This window comes from Triticum urartu, chromosome 7 (assembly GCF_003073215.2).
Source record: "Triticum urartu cultivar G1812 chromosome 7, Tu2.1, whole genome shotgun sequence".
In the NCBI taxonomy this organism is placed as follows: Eukaryota; Viridiplantae; Streptophyta; class Magnoliopsida; order Poales; family Poaceae; genus Triticum; species Triticum urartu.
Window position 1 is genome coordinate 575,826,591 of NC_053028.1, and position 14,142 is coordinate 575,840,732.

A 14,142-nucleotide genomic window follows, 5' to 3' on the forward strand; every position below is an offset into this window, starting at 1 on the left:
CCAAATACCATTAATGAACACACATGGAAAATAGATCCATATCACGAAAAAGGTGTAGAGGAAAGCATGCTACAGTTCTTCAAGGAACTCAAATACAATGAAGATATACTACTTCCTTACAACTTCCAGTGAGTCACACTGTCTTGTACTACAAATTCTGTTTTTCCCTACTAGCTATAGCTACATGTTTTTGCTTACATATGCCCGCTTAATTAAGACATGCAAACGTGTGTGCATGCAGATTTCACTTGATCTTGTTTATCATTAAAGTTGATGAAGGAACAATTGAAGTACTAGACTCACTACTTAAGAAAGCAAGTGACTACACCATCGTGAAGGGGATAGTCCACAGGTAATTTCAATCATTATTAACTATATCTCGGCCTATTTAATTAGTTTGTCATTTCCTGATAACAACTATTTAATAACCCATTTATTTATTTTCTTTGTCGGCGGGCAGGGCTTGGGCAAAGTTCATCAGGGTCACTCCAGGCCCATGGAAACAAAGCCTGAAATGGTATCGACCCAAGGTAAGTAATTAAGTAGTACTAGCTAGCTGCCATCTCTTTAATTATCATGCTTGATTAATTATTATCTGATCAAATTCCATTCTCATAAAGGCCCTGAAGCAGGCGCCGGGGAATGATCCATGTGCATACTACGTTTGCGAGAACATTCGCATGATGGCGTGCAAAAGGAGCAAATCTCAAAGACAGGAGTGGGTACATATCGATTGTCAGAACACTATTCACAATTTTTACACCATTATCGATATCTAGTCACACAACTAATACACATGCATATTGATCTCCTTCTTAACAGCTCAAAGAGGTGCGGGACAAGCTCCTAGCACAGGACCGCATAGAAGCAATTCAAGAGGAAATAACGGGATTTTTTCTCGACCAAGTCATAGATCCCAAAGGAGAATACTATTACCCGCTACCGCCCCCATGAACCACTTCCAATTGTTATCGTGCTCCGAAGGCACCAATTAGCTAGGCTAATGCCACTGGCTCCGAAGGCACCAATTAGGAGAAATTGTATATATATATATATGTGTGTATATATGTGTGTGAATTAATTAATGGTGGTTGTGAGACATTCGATGATATATATATACATATATATATATATTATGATCGGTTCTACTAGAAATTCTATTTATATATATGCATAACGTGTACAATATGTAGTATCGTAAAATACCAGCAAACGAAAAATAATTAAATGGAAAACACAAAATTAAATGAAAAAGAAATCATAAACCCAAAACCCCCCAACATTTTAATATCGGTTGGTGACACCAACCGATACTAAAGGGCTCCCTGCCCCCGAAGCTGGCTCGTGCCACGTGGTTGCCCTTTAGCACCGGTTCGTGCTGAACCGGTACTAAAGGGGGGCCTTTAGTGCCTACATTTTAGCGCCGGTTACCAAACCGGCACTAAAGGGCCTTACGGACCGGTGCTATTGCCCGGTTCTGCACTAGTGTTTGATGCCCACCGGCTGTAGTTAACATGGGCCTCCTATGGGCCGTAGAAAAAATGGGCCTTCTAAGGGCCGTAGAAATAATGGGCCTTCTACGTGGGGTAGAAATAATGGGCCTTATACGGGCCGTAGACACAATGGGCCTTCTACGGATTGTACCATCAATGGGCCTTCTACGGGCCGTATCATCAATGGGCCTTCTACGGGTCGTATGATCGGTTGGCCAAACATGGGCCAATAACAAACCACATTATGGCCATAAATGGGCTAGAGTTGAAATCGTCCGTTCATGGGCCAACCATAACGGGTCGTCGTTAATCGGTCGTATTTGATGACGATATGAAAACGGCCCAACTTATTAACGGGCCACAAACAGGTCGACTGTAACCACAGGCTGAATTTGACCACAAGTAGAAAATGACAGTAATGGGCCATAAGTAAATGAATGCTGGAAATGAGCCCAAGAATAAATGGGCCCTGAGAAGGCCGAAAGATAACATGGGCTAGAAATGGCCCAACGGAATAATGGGCCGTTAATGGGTATAAAGTGATACATTGTTCATTACGGGCCAGTTTCACCATGTGCCGTTAATGGGTTTAAAGTGAAACATTGTTCATTATGGGCCAGTTTTACCACAGGTCGTTAATGGGCCGGGAGTAATAAGGGCCTCATATGGGCCGAAAGACGTCATGGGCCATACATGGGCCGGAAGTTAAAACGGGATGGAATTATACTGGACGGCCCAGATGACGCTACTAGGCCTAATTCGGATAGGCCGTAAACGGGCCCTAGGTTAGCGGGCGGTAAATGGGCTATATGCGAACAAGCCATTAACAGGCTTGCCGTGGGCCGGCCCGCCACCTTTTGACCAAGTCAAATGGGTCGGCCTTTTCACAGGAATGGGCCTCTGTTGGGCCATGCCATGTGTCGACGTATCATAGGCGCTTTGTGTCCAATGAGTGGATGACATCTGTCCCAAAGGTGAGCCGACACGTGTTTCCTCCAGCCAATGATGATTTTACACATGGAAAATCCCCATTGGTCGGGGCTGTTAACAGGTTATCGGATCCAAAACTGGACCCGATAGCTTAACGACATTCCCTTACGGTACGGTGGATGCCACGTGTCGGTCACCCTTGACGAAAGCACTTCTGTGACGCGCGATTTATCGTCATGGAAGTGGACACTTCCGTGATGATAATTTTGGTAATGTCATGGAACACTTCTAAGACAGCACAGGTATGACTATCTTGATTATGTCATAAAATCGTCATGGATGTACATGCATGACAGAAAATGTGACCTACTGTGATAAACACGTATCATCACGGAAGTGTATTTTTTTTGTAGTGTATGCACATCTTCAGGGGGAGTCTTTTTACTACTCATGAAGACAATGTCTTAAATGCTTAATCTTTCACATACTTTTACCCCCATTGAAAACTTCAACCAGTTTTTCATCAATCACCAACAAGGGGGAGATTGTAAGTGCATCTAGTGCCACCCCTAGTTGGTTTTGGAGTATTGACGACAAACTTGGTTGAGGGACTAATGTGTTTGTGAGAATTGCAGGATAACACAGGTAGTAGTCCCTCATTGATTCAGTTTACCTACCAGAGATGACCCCCAAAAATGTGTGAAGACATTGAAGACAATGGTGGTCTGTGAAGATATTCACAATGACATGAGAAGACATCGTCTGAAGACTATGGAGTACGAAGACATAGTTGTTTCGTAGTTTCCTTTTCTTCTTTGTTGAGTCATAGGAACCACCGCACTGTTAAGTGGGGTCCAAGTGAACAAAGTAAGAATGACTAAAGTGATGCTCAACCAAATCCTATGTTTTTGAGTGAAGACAATGAGAGCAAATCTTATCCCGAGCTGGATGAGTCAGCTTTACTTGTAGCCCAAGTCAAGCTGATGTGTGTGTTTGAAATCTGACCATTGGACACGTGTCAGTTCCTTAGTGACCCAAGGACATTTCAGACAAATCAGGCCAGGTTGCCTCCTGGCTATAAGTAGCCCACCCCCTACACCATAAATTGGTGGGTGCTTATTAGTGCACGACTTTTGTCGTTTGAGAGCAACCCACCTCCGAAGCATTTGAGAGAGAAATCCTTGCGAGGACAAAGCCCTAAACACCCAGAGCCAAAGAGTGTTAGAAATCACTAAAGTCTTTCTGTCTGCTTGACCTGAAGACTTGTTACACTTGAGGACTGTGAATCCTCCAGCCGGTTAGGCGTCGCGTTCTGAGCATCCAAGAGTCATTGTGGATTGCTAGTGAACAAAGTCTGTGAAGGTTTGGAAGTCTCCCTTGAACACTTACCAGAGTGATTGGGTGAGGATTGTGTGTCCTTAGCTCAAGGGGAATAAGGTGAAGATGCGGTCTTCTGAGTTGAATCTCAGCCTCCCTAACTAGACGTACAGTTGTCACAGCAACTGGAACTGGTCCAACAAATCCTTGTCCTCACCAAGCAACTAGTTCTATCCTTTACCTCTCTTTACTTTCAGTTTGTCTTCGTGAAGTCATTGCCTGGTTGCATGATTTGATTGACTTCATTGTGTGAAGACTGTTGTTGTTTGGCTTCATACTATCTTCCATCCTGATCCATACTACCTAGCTGCTCATAGTCTTCGTGCTCTCACTTCATTGCTTACTTGACTATGGCTTGTCTAGTGTAGTATACCTTCCGCTGCATATCAATAGGTTCATTTCTACTATTTGTCTTCAAAGCCCCCGTGTTTTGAAGACTTTCATAAAAATTGCCTATTCACCCCCCCTCTAGTCGAAAACTAGCACTTTTAGAGGCCCAACCTACTTTTCAACCTCCTAAAAGCCCATTGAGTTTTCTTGCGAAAATAGGGCCAGCAGTTTACTCGGCCTATTAGAGTCCGAAATCTACTAGTGGGCTAGTTTACATTTAGGCCTACTAACGGACCGATTATGTAGTGATTTGCATGGCGGCCCGATTATGTACCATAATTTTACGGTTTGGTCGGTTTACTGCGAAGACAGGATATATGTAAAATAACTGCAGCATCGTGAATACGAAAAAACCTAGACTATACAATAAAGAAATTACGGCATATTACATCCACTAGGAATTAAAGTTCGCCACTACTATAATAAAGCACAAGTAGACAGCAGATTACATACACTGGGCATCAAAGATCGCCACCAGTGCAAATAAACACGCCGACATTATTCATAGTTAAGACATTGCAGAATATCACATTGTGCTGTAGTGGGTAGGTTAACCACACCACTGGTTTACGGATCAAGAACAGAAGCATACATGAAGTGAAAAACAAGATCACTTGCTCTGTATAGTTTAATTTACATGGTATGAAGAAGGAACTTGGTTGTACAGCTGAAAACTTAAATTGAGAAGGACAAACTTTTGTTTATGAACACACAATAAAAACTTTAAACATGCAATTTGATGCAAACACCAAAAATGAACAGCTATTGCAGTGATGACTAACCAAATATACACAACAAAGTTTGAAGGCTTGAGAAGGACAAACTTACATTATTGGTGAAAACAGGCTCTATAAAGCCCTTGTCCATGCTAATGGGGGGGCAATTCAAGAAGTTAACCACATTATCTTCTTCATAAGCATTGCCTTTATTCTAAATTTTGTTAGGAGTAAATATAGATGTGATAATATAAGAAAAAAGGAGAATATTTAAGATAACATGAAGAGTGATGCTACATAACCAAGTAGTTATAAATGTAAGTATAGCGATACAGGCAAAAGGTACAACCAAGAGCAATGCAGAGCTAAACTTCTTTAGGACCATCAGTGTTACGCAACCTTATGGTAAGAGTAAATATAGATCTAATGCGTAGAAAACGGAGGGAAAAGGAAAATAAGTTGCAGAGTGATGGTACATGAACAACTACCTACCAATATAAGTACACTAATAAAGGACAGCAGGTACTTACAAGAACAATGCATAGCTAAAAAAATTCATTGGCATTGGATATATTCTACACTAATGTAACCATTCATACCTATCAGATAATTTGGAGCAAACAATTGAAAAGCAAGCTATCATGCATATTGCTGTCACATAATGAACTAGCTATGAATGCAAGTACAGTGATATAGAACAACAGGTACTAACGAGAGCAAAGCAGCGGGCAGCATATTTGCGACATCTTGACGTTCTTTTCAAACCAGAATTCTTCGTCAAGCTGATTTCCTACAAAAAAGATCCATTAGGCACATGAGAAATAATAGAAGTTCAAATTGTCATGTGATATCATAGACAGTGCGTCATCCTGGGAACTAGACCAGTGCATAACAAGGTTTTTCCATTCAATGTCTTGTAAAGTTAGCACAGGAGACTTCACGAGAAATTCATTCATAGAATTGCCATCAAAGTATGTGAGGGAGTCCTAGATTAGGGGGTCTCCGGACAGCCGGACTATATCCTTTGGTCGGACTGTTGGACTATGAAGAAACAAGATTGAAGACTTCGTCCCGTGTCCAGATTGGACTCTCCTTGGCGTGGAAGGCAAGCTAGGCAATGCGGATATGTATATCTCCTCCCTTGTAACCGACCTTGTGTAACCCTAGCCCCCACCGGTGTCTATATAAACTGGAGGGTTTAGTCCGTAGGACAACATACAATCATACCATAGGCTAGCTTCTAGGGTATTAGCCTCTACGATCTCGTGGTAGATCAACTCTTATAATACTCATATCATCAAGATCAATCAAGCAGGAAGTAGGGTATTACCTCCAACAAGATGGCCCGAACCTGGGTAAACATTGTTTCCCCCGCCTCATGTTACCATCTGCCTTAGACGCATAGTTCGGGACCCCCTACCCGAGATCCACCGGTTTCGACACCGACATTGGTTCTTTCATTGAGAGTTCCTCTGTGTCGTCACCGTAAGGCTTGATGACTCCTTCGATCATCGCTAGCGATGTAGTCCAGGGTGAGGTTTTCCTCCCCGGACAGATCTTCGTATTCGCCGGCTTCGCACTGCGGGCCAATTCGCTTGGCCATCTGGACCAGATCGAGAGCTATGCCCCTGGCCATCAGGTCAGATTCGGAAACTTGAACTACACGACCGACATCTGTGGAGACTTGATCTTCGACGGATTCAAGCCCATGTTAGGTGTGCCGCACAGTCGCGACAAGCATGACGTAACTCTGCCGTCGGACAATATTCGGGAGATCGCATCTGCAACTACTCCGGCCGTCAATCCAGAGAAAAGCGCGCCATCCGAGAGCGGAGGGATAGACCCTGCCATGGAGGCCGCACTCTAAGTGGAGATAGAGCTAGATGCTGACTTCACCCCTTACGAGAGCCGTGTCGTCGAACCACTGGATTCATCTCCGGCCACGGACTCCGAGCCGCTTACATCCGTGCCTGTCGAACCTGACTGGGCGCCGATCATGGAGTTCACCTCCGCGGATATCTTTCAGCACTCGCCCTTCGGCGATGTGCTAAATTCATTAAGGCCTCTCTCCCTGTCAGAAGAACCTTGGCCGAACTATGTCCGGCTAGAATGGGAGGCAGACAACGAAGAAATTTGCTGCCCACCCACCACCCACTTAGTAGCCACTGTCGATGATTTAACTGACATGCTCGACTTTGACTCCGAGGACTTCGACGGTATGGATGACGATGCAGAAGACGAACAGGAACCACCGCCCACAAGGCGCTGGACCACCACCTCAGCATATGATATATACGTGGTGGACACCCCCAAAGAAGGCAATGACGATGAGACAGTGGAGGATGACCCCTCCAAGAAGCAACCCAAGCGCCAACGTCAGCGGCGCCGCTCTAAGTCCCGCCACAGCAAAAGTAGTGATACCGGCATAGGAGATAATAACACTCCGGATAGTGCCGAAGACAACAACAATCCCCTCTAGCACGATGTAGAGCCGGAGGACGAACAAGCTAGCCCTCCAGAGCAGGCAGCAGAGGGAGGAAAATTACATGCCTCTCCCTGAAGATGAGGCGAGCCTCGGCGACGAAGAATTTGTCATGCCTGAGGACCCTGTCGAGCAAAAGCGCTTCAAGCGCCGACTTATGGCCACGACAAATAGCCCGAAGAAAAAGAACAGCAGCTTCAAACTGATCAAGACTTGCTAGCAGACAGATGGACCGAAGTCCTTGCGGCCGAGGAATACGAACTCGAGCGCCCCTCCAAGAGTTACCCAAAATGCAGGTTGCTACCTCACCTCGAGGAGGAAGCATTGAAACCTCATTCACCAGTGTACGATGTGGCTGACCGGCCACTGCTTGGCCGAGCCAGAGAGGCGTTTCAGCCTGAAGCTCAGCCTGCACCCCGCCGCCACTCAATCAAAAATACTAAGGCCAGGGGCAACACACGCGACCCGCGAGACGTATTGGACAATAAGGCAAAAATCGCAAGGTCAATATATGGGTCACGGGCACGCGTGCCAACACGGGACGATGATCGTCGCGTCGGATACACCAAGAGCAAATCCGGCCGGGCCGAATACAGCAGACAAGACTCATACGAACTGCGTCGGAATATAGACCGGCACAGAGGCGCCGCACACCCCCTATGCTTCACTGATGAAGTTATGAATCATGAATTCCCAGAGGGTTTCAAACCCATAAATATCGAATCATACGATGGTACAACAGATCCCGCTATATCGATTGGGGATTTCCTCCTTCACATCCACATGGCTGGCAGGGATGATCTACATGCCATCAAGTACCTCCCACTAAAACTCAAAGGACCAGCTCGGCATTGGCTGAACAGCTTGCCAGCAGACTCCGTCGGCAGTTAGGAGGATCTGGAAGACACATTCCTTGACAACTTCTAGGGCACTTATGTGCGACCACCGGATGCTGATGACTTGAGCCATATAACCCAGCAGCCAGGGGAATCGGCCAGACAATTCTGGACATGGTTCCTGACTAAGAAAAACCAAATTGTAGACTGTCCGGACGTAGAGGCCCTAGCGGCATTCAAGCATAACATCCGTGATGAGTGGCTCACCCGCCACCTTGGCCAGGAGAAGCTGAAGTCTATGGCAGCCCTCACAACACTCATGACCCGCTTTTGCGCGGGCGAGGATAGTTGGCTGGCTCGCATCAACAACACATCGAGGAATCCAGGCACTCCGGATACCAAAGATGCCAACGGCAGGCAACGTCGTAACAGACCAAAGCGCTGCAATAACGGCGATAACACCGAAGATACGGCAGTCAATGCCGGATTCAGAGGCTCTAGATCCGGTCAGCGGAAAAAGCCATTTAAAAGAAGTACTCTGACTCCGTCCAGTTTGGATCGCATACTGGATCGCTCATGTCAAATCCACAGCACGCCCCACAAGCCAGCCAATCACACCAACAGAGAATGCTGGGTGTTCAAGCAGGCCGCCAAGTTAAATGCCAAAAACAAGGACAAGGGGTTGCATAGTGTTGACGAGGAGGAGCCCCGGCCGCCGAACACAGGAGGACAGAAGGGGTTCCCCCCCACAAGTGAAGACGGTGAACATGATATACGCAACCCACATTCCCAAGAGGGAGCGGAAGCGTGCACTAAGGGACGTCTATGCGATGGAGCCCGTCGCCCCAAAGGTCAACCCATGGTCTGCTTGCCCGATCACCTTCGATCGCAGGGACCACCCCACTAGTATCCGTCATGGTGGATCCGCCGCACTGGTCTTAGACCCCATTACCGACGGATTTCACCTCACTCGAGTCCTTATGGACGCAGCAGCAGCCTGAACCTGCTCTATTAGGATACAGTGCGAAAAATGGGCATCGATCCCTCGAGGATCAAACCCACCAAAACCACCTTTAAAGGTGTCATCCCAGGTGAAGAGGCCCATTGCACAGGCTCAATCACACTGGGAGTGGTCTTCGGATCACTGGAGAACTTCCGAAGTGAGGAGTTAATCTTCGATATCGTCCCGTTTCGCAGTGGCTATCACGCACTGCTCGAACGAATAGCATTTGCAAAATTTAATGCAGTGCCGCATTACGCATACCTCAAGCTCAAGATGCCAGGACCTAGGGGGTCATAACAATAAATGGAAACACATAACGCTCGCTCTGCACGGAAGAGCACACTCCGGCCCTTGCAGTAGAAGCACAAAGCAGCCTTTTAAGGCAAACCACCAATTCGGCGTCACAGCCCCCGGACACCTTCAAGCGAGTTCGGAATAGGCTGCAACAGGATCGCCTGGCACGTTCAGAGCTCGCCTAGCAATTCGTCCCCTGTCCCAGTCCTAGTCAAGCGACAAAATCCACGCCGCGCGTACATAACTACGCATTGAAAATACCATGGACATAGGCAGGGGCACGATCAGGGCACGTCCCGCAATGCGGCTTCACCGCCCTAGGGGGTTGTATACCTTTATCATTTCTTTTCTCTTTCCAGGCCTAACCCCCTGGAAACCCTTTCCGGCAGTACAATTGCCGGACACATTACGGGAAGGAACAACCAAGGCGGCGAGAAGCTAAGATGAACACGGGAACCCCCAGGTGGTCTCTAATAATAATTGATATACCCGTTTTTTACTATCTATGCGCAGCTTGCCCTGGGATAGGACATTTCAAATTGTCCTACTTTCTGCTTATCGCATTACTCGTACAAGTACGCTTCGACATATTATTTAAATAACAATGCATCTATCAATCTATCTATCTATACCTATACTAATTACAGACTCCCACAAAATTACCATGTTAATTAGATTTTACGAGCCATTCATCTGGTGGGACCGAATTATACCGGTGTAGATCCGACCATAAAATCCTTAGTCAGAAAAAGACATTTTCTCTAAAGAAAAAAAAATCCAATATCAATTGTACCTAAACTTCACGTCCAAACTAAAGAACAAAAATCCAATCTCAACTGTACCTAAAAGCTTCACGTAATCCTCAAAACAAAACTTCACGTCCTTCCACCAAAAAAAGAAAAAAAAACTAATCTCAATTGTACCCAAAAAAGCCTCACATCCTTCCACCGAAAAAAAACTTAACATACTCCATGGACTCTTCCAAAACTAAATAAGATTCCCGATCTACTTTCCCTATCCTCCATGATTTGTCTACTCACGGAATCGCCTCAGCCTAAACCCTGATCGAGAGCTCTTGGTCGAGGTCTCCATCGCCCCTTCCATATGCGGTCGCCTCCTGCCGCAATCTGGCTATGGTCCTGGTCGTGGTCTCCATCGCCTAAGCTCAGTGCGTTCTCCTCCCCGCAGGCATCTCCTCTCTCTCTCCCCCACAATTGTCTTTCTCATGCCTTTCGTTTCATTGGCGGCGTGTTAGATCCAGCAGCAAATCACATCTCCAGACTAAATCTAATTCCACCAATTCATGGCGGATAGGCCTTGGCCTCTTCCTCCTGGTGCCATTAGCCTCTCTCTCTTTGTGTTTGTTGCAGATGATGAAGAGAACACAGCAAGTTGGATCCAGCGGCAAATATGAGAAAAGCAAGATTTGCATGTAGGTGATGAACATCATCAAATTGGCTGCCTCACAAGTTATACATAATTGGGCGTTGTGTATAGGCCTTGGCCACTTTCTCCTGGTGCGGTTAGCCTCTGTGTGTGTGTGTGTGTGTGTGTTGCAGATGATGAAGATAATGCAGTGAGTTAGATCCAGTGACAATTTTGAGAAAAGCGAGATTTCAATGCAGGTGATGAACGTCATCTACTGATTATATAATTGGGTGCCTCCACAGGTTATACAAAATTGGTCGATGAAGTGCAATGCAGGACCATCCACTATACAGTGATCTTTTAAACATCACCCAACCCAATCTTTTGATTAGGTAAATATAATGTTATTTGTCTGCAGTATGTCAGTTCTAACATTGTTTAGCCTATCCATCCAGGGTGCATATGGGAAGCTCTTCTTTGCTGCAGCACCGTCGAGGCCGAGGATGCGGTGATAAGCTCACCATTAAGCAACTGCGCTGGTGATGGATTAAGCGTGTGAAGAAACTTTTGATCTAACGTAGTATAATATTTTCTTATTTACTTACAGTGTCTTTTTAACATGCACCTCTACCAGCTATTTGTCTGCAGGTAGCGTTCATCTAAGAAAGATTGTGGTTCATTAAGTAATTAACTAGGCAAGACAAACAACTTACAGGTGTTAGTCTGTGATGGCTGAAAAGCATACATATATAATTATACCCTCTCAAATCAGTCAGGCTATGTGATTTTTTATTATTTGGAGCATGGGCATTCACTCAACAAAACAAGTTTCATATTTTTATCACTGATTTTGTCTCTCTTTTGTTTTCTTAATTGTTCATATTTTATACCCTAATTATCATGACACATTTTCTTCTACCATCAAATCTGCATTGAACACCCCCCCCCCCCTATTCCTCATCTTTGACACGTACTGTAAAACAGCCAATTCTATTAATATGATCAATGTCTCCCTTGATTGTATGGACGTATCAATGCACAACTATTCAATCGAGCCCATGAAGTTGTCCATCGAGGGACTACCAATGCCCATGGTATGAGTAAAAAAGAAGTTATCTCGCAGTCCAGTTTGTTTTTGTCACATCTTATACTTGGACTGTGCTTCTGAGGTTCTATCCTATATGTGCATTTAGTTTCTCATGTTCTATGTTGGGTCTGATTTAATGTGTTTTATAAGAATTCCAACCGATTAATCTTTTATTCAGTTTCCAAGCATAATATGCGATTAATGTTCTCAATTTCCAGGACGACCAGTGAATCATTTCGCAGGCTAGCATCATTGTTGGGCACAGGGGTTATTATCAGCAAGGTAGAAAATGCTGATATTCCATGCAATAGATTTTTCATGCAGGAAGAATTTTTGACCTTATCCACAAAAGCCACCAGAACACAAAATTGGAGGGATTATAATTAACCTTTCTGAATGCGTGAGACTGAATTAGAGTAGAACTATGGCAACCCCACCATGCAAAATAGGCCATGCACGAATCATATATCTCATCAGGTCACCATCTTGCCAAACTTTGCACTGCCTAATGCATCGGAGGTAAGAGTTGCCTATCTTCTCTCGAATTGGTTTTCTGACTGTTAGGGTACTAACAGTCAGAGGTAGTATAATATTTTCTGACTTTGTATTGCTAATAAGTAACAATTGAAATTGATAACAGTCCATGCACTATAATTTTTGTAAGTTAATCTAGGGTAAAAATATGATAAATACGTGTTTGGTTTTTGAGAGTAGACAGATATGTTAAACATGTTTTGTTTCTTATTTTGCAACGTCTATATGATCAGATTATTTGTCCAGTAACCCATACCTATGTAAACGTATGAAAGAATTACATGGTAGTCAAACCCAATACACCTCCCGTACCCCAACTAAATGCAACCGAATTCCAGGGTGACATGTTATAAAGGTCAATCTTACATACAAGCAACAAAACTAAGCATGCACCCAAGAATAGTCTTCATTCAGGAATGATAGTTACTTTCTTTTACACTGTTCATTTTTTTGGAACCTGAACATGATAAACTTTATTATTAATGTCATGTCACTATTGGAATCGCCGAATTCGCCAAGTTTGCAGCATACTCGGCAAAGCCTAGAAACAACTTGGCATTGTGTTTGCCCAGTTCTGTTCTCGGCAAACGACACTTGGTTGGACGGATGTGAGCAATCTTGAACTTTTCTAAGTTCTTATTATTGGGCACTCGACAAACATTTTAAACAACCATTGCTGAGTTTCGAAAAAAGATAACTCGGCAAACTACCACGTTAGGAATAACATGCATATTAAATTGTTGGAACGACATATATAGGGTGCAGATAATGGATACGAGGTATGTGCATCGATTTGTTTGATTATATAAATAAGATTTCAGGTAAATATTGTATCAGTATTTCGCTATATATGGATTTATATTTTCTTTTGGTTTCATTATATACAAAATTATTTTAGTAAGGTCTCTGTATATACCTTATTAGACAAATTTGGTGTGAATTCAAAATAGAGACCAGAACAGTTTACTTTTGTCTATATGTTATTATATTAGCATTTATTTTTAGGAAATGATTAATATAATGAAAGTGAACATGTTTAGATCAACACATTTTGATGTGATCGAAGCAAAGCAGATGCACCGAAGTGCAACCATCTCAACATGTACACAAGCTAAACGGAATGACCATTTTCTCTATGCATGATTTATTTTATCAGGTATGGACTAGGCTTTTGTCTTCTAATGAAAAAATTTCCGAACAAGAAAAGAAGTACTACAAAATGGTCGCTGATGCGTGCATCTATTCCTTTTCTGTTTAAAAAGGTCTAATTGTTTGTGTTGTTGATTTTGTGAGGCTCTTTCATCTTATATATAAAGTAAACTTCCTAAGTAGTCCAGAGACTGGTCGGAATAGGTGCCAAGTTAATGAACAATCAACAAAATTTAATTTCAATGTGTTGAAGGGATCATATACCAAGATTTAGAGGTTGTTAAATAATTGGATTTTTTTATCTAGATGGAGAACATTTGAGTATATGCGAGTCATTTCATATTCTGTTATTTTAAGTATAAAATTTTAACTACGATAAGATTTGACTGTTGAACATGTATGGTCATAGGACAAGATGGAACTGTTCCAATAGAAATTTGAGAATTCCCGATTTAATTACTCCCGGTAAATGAAATGTAGTCT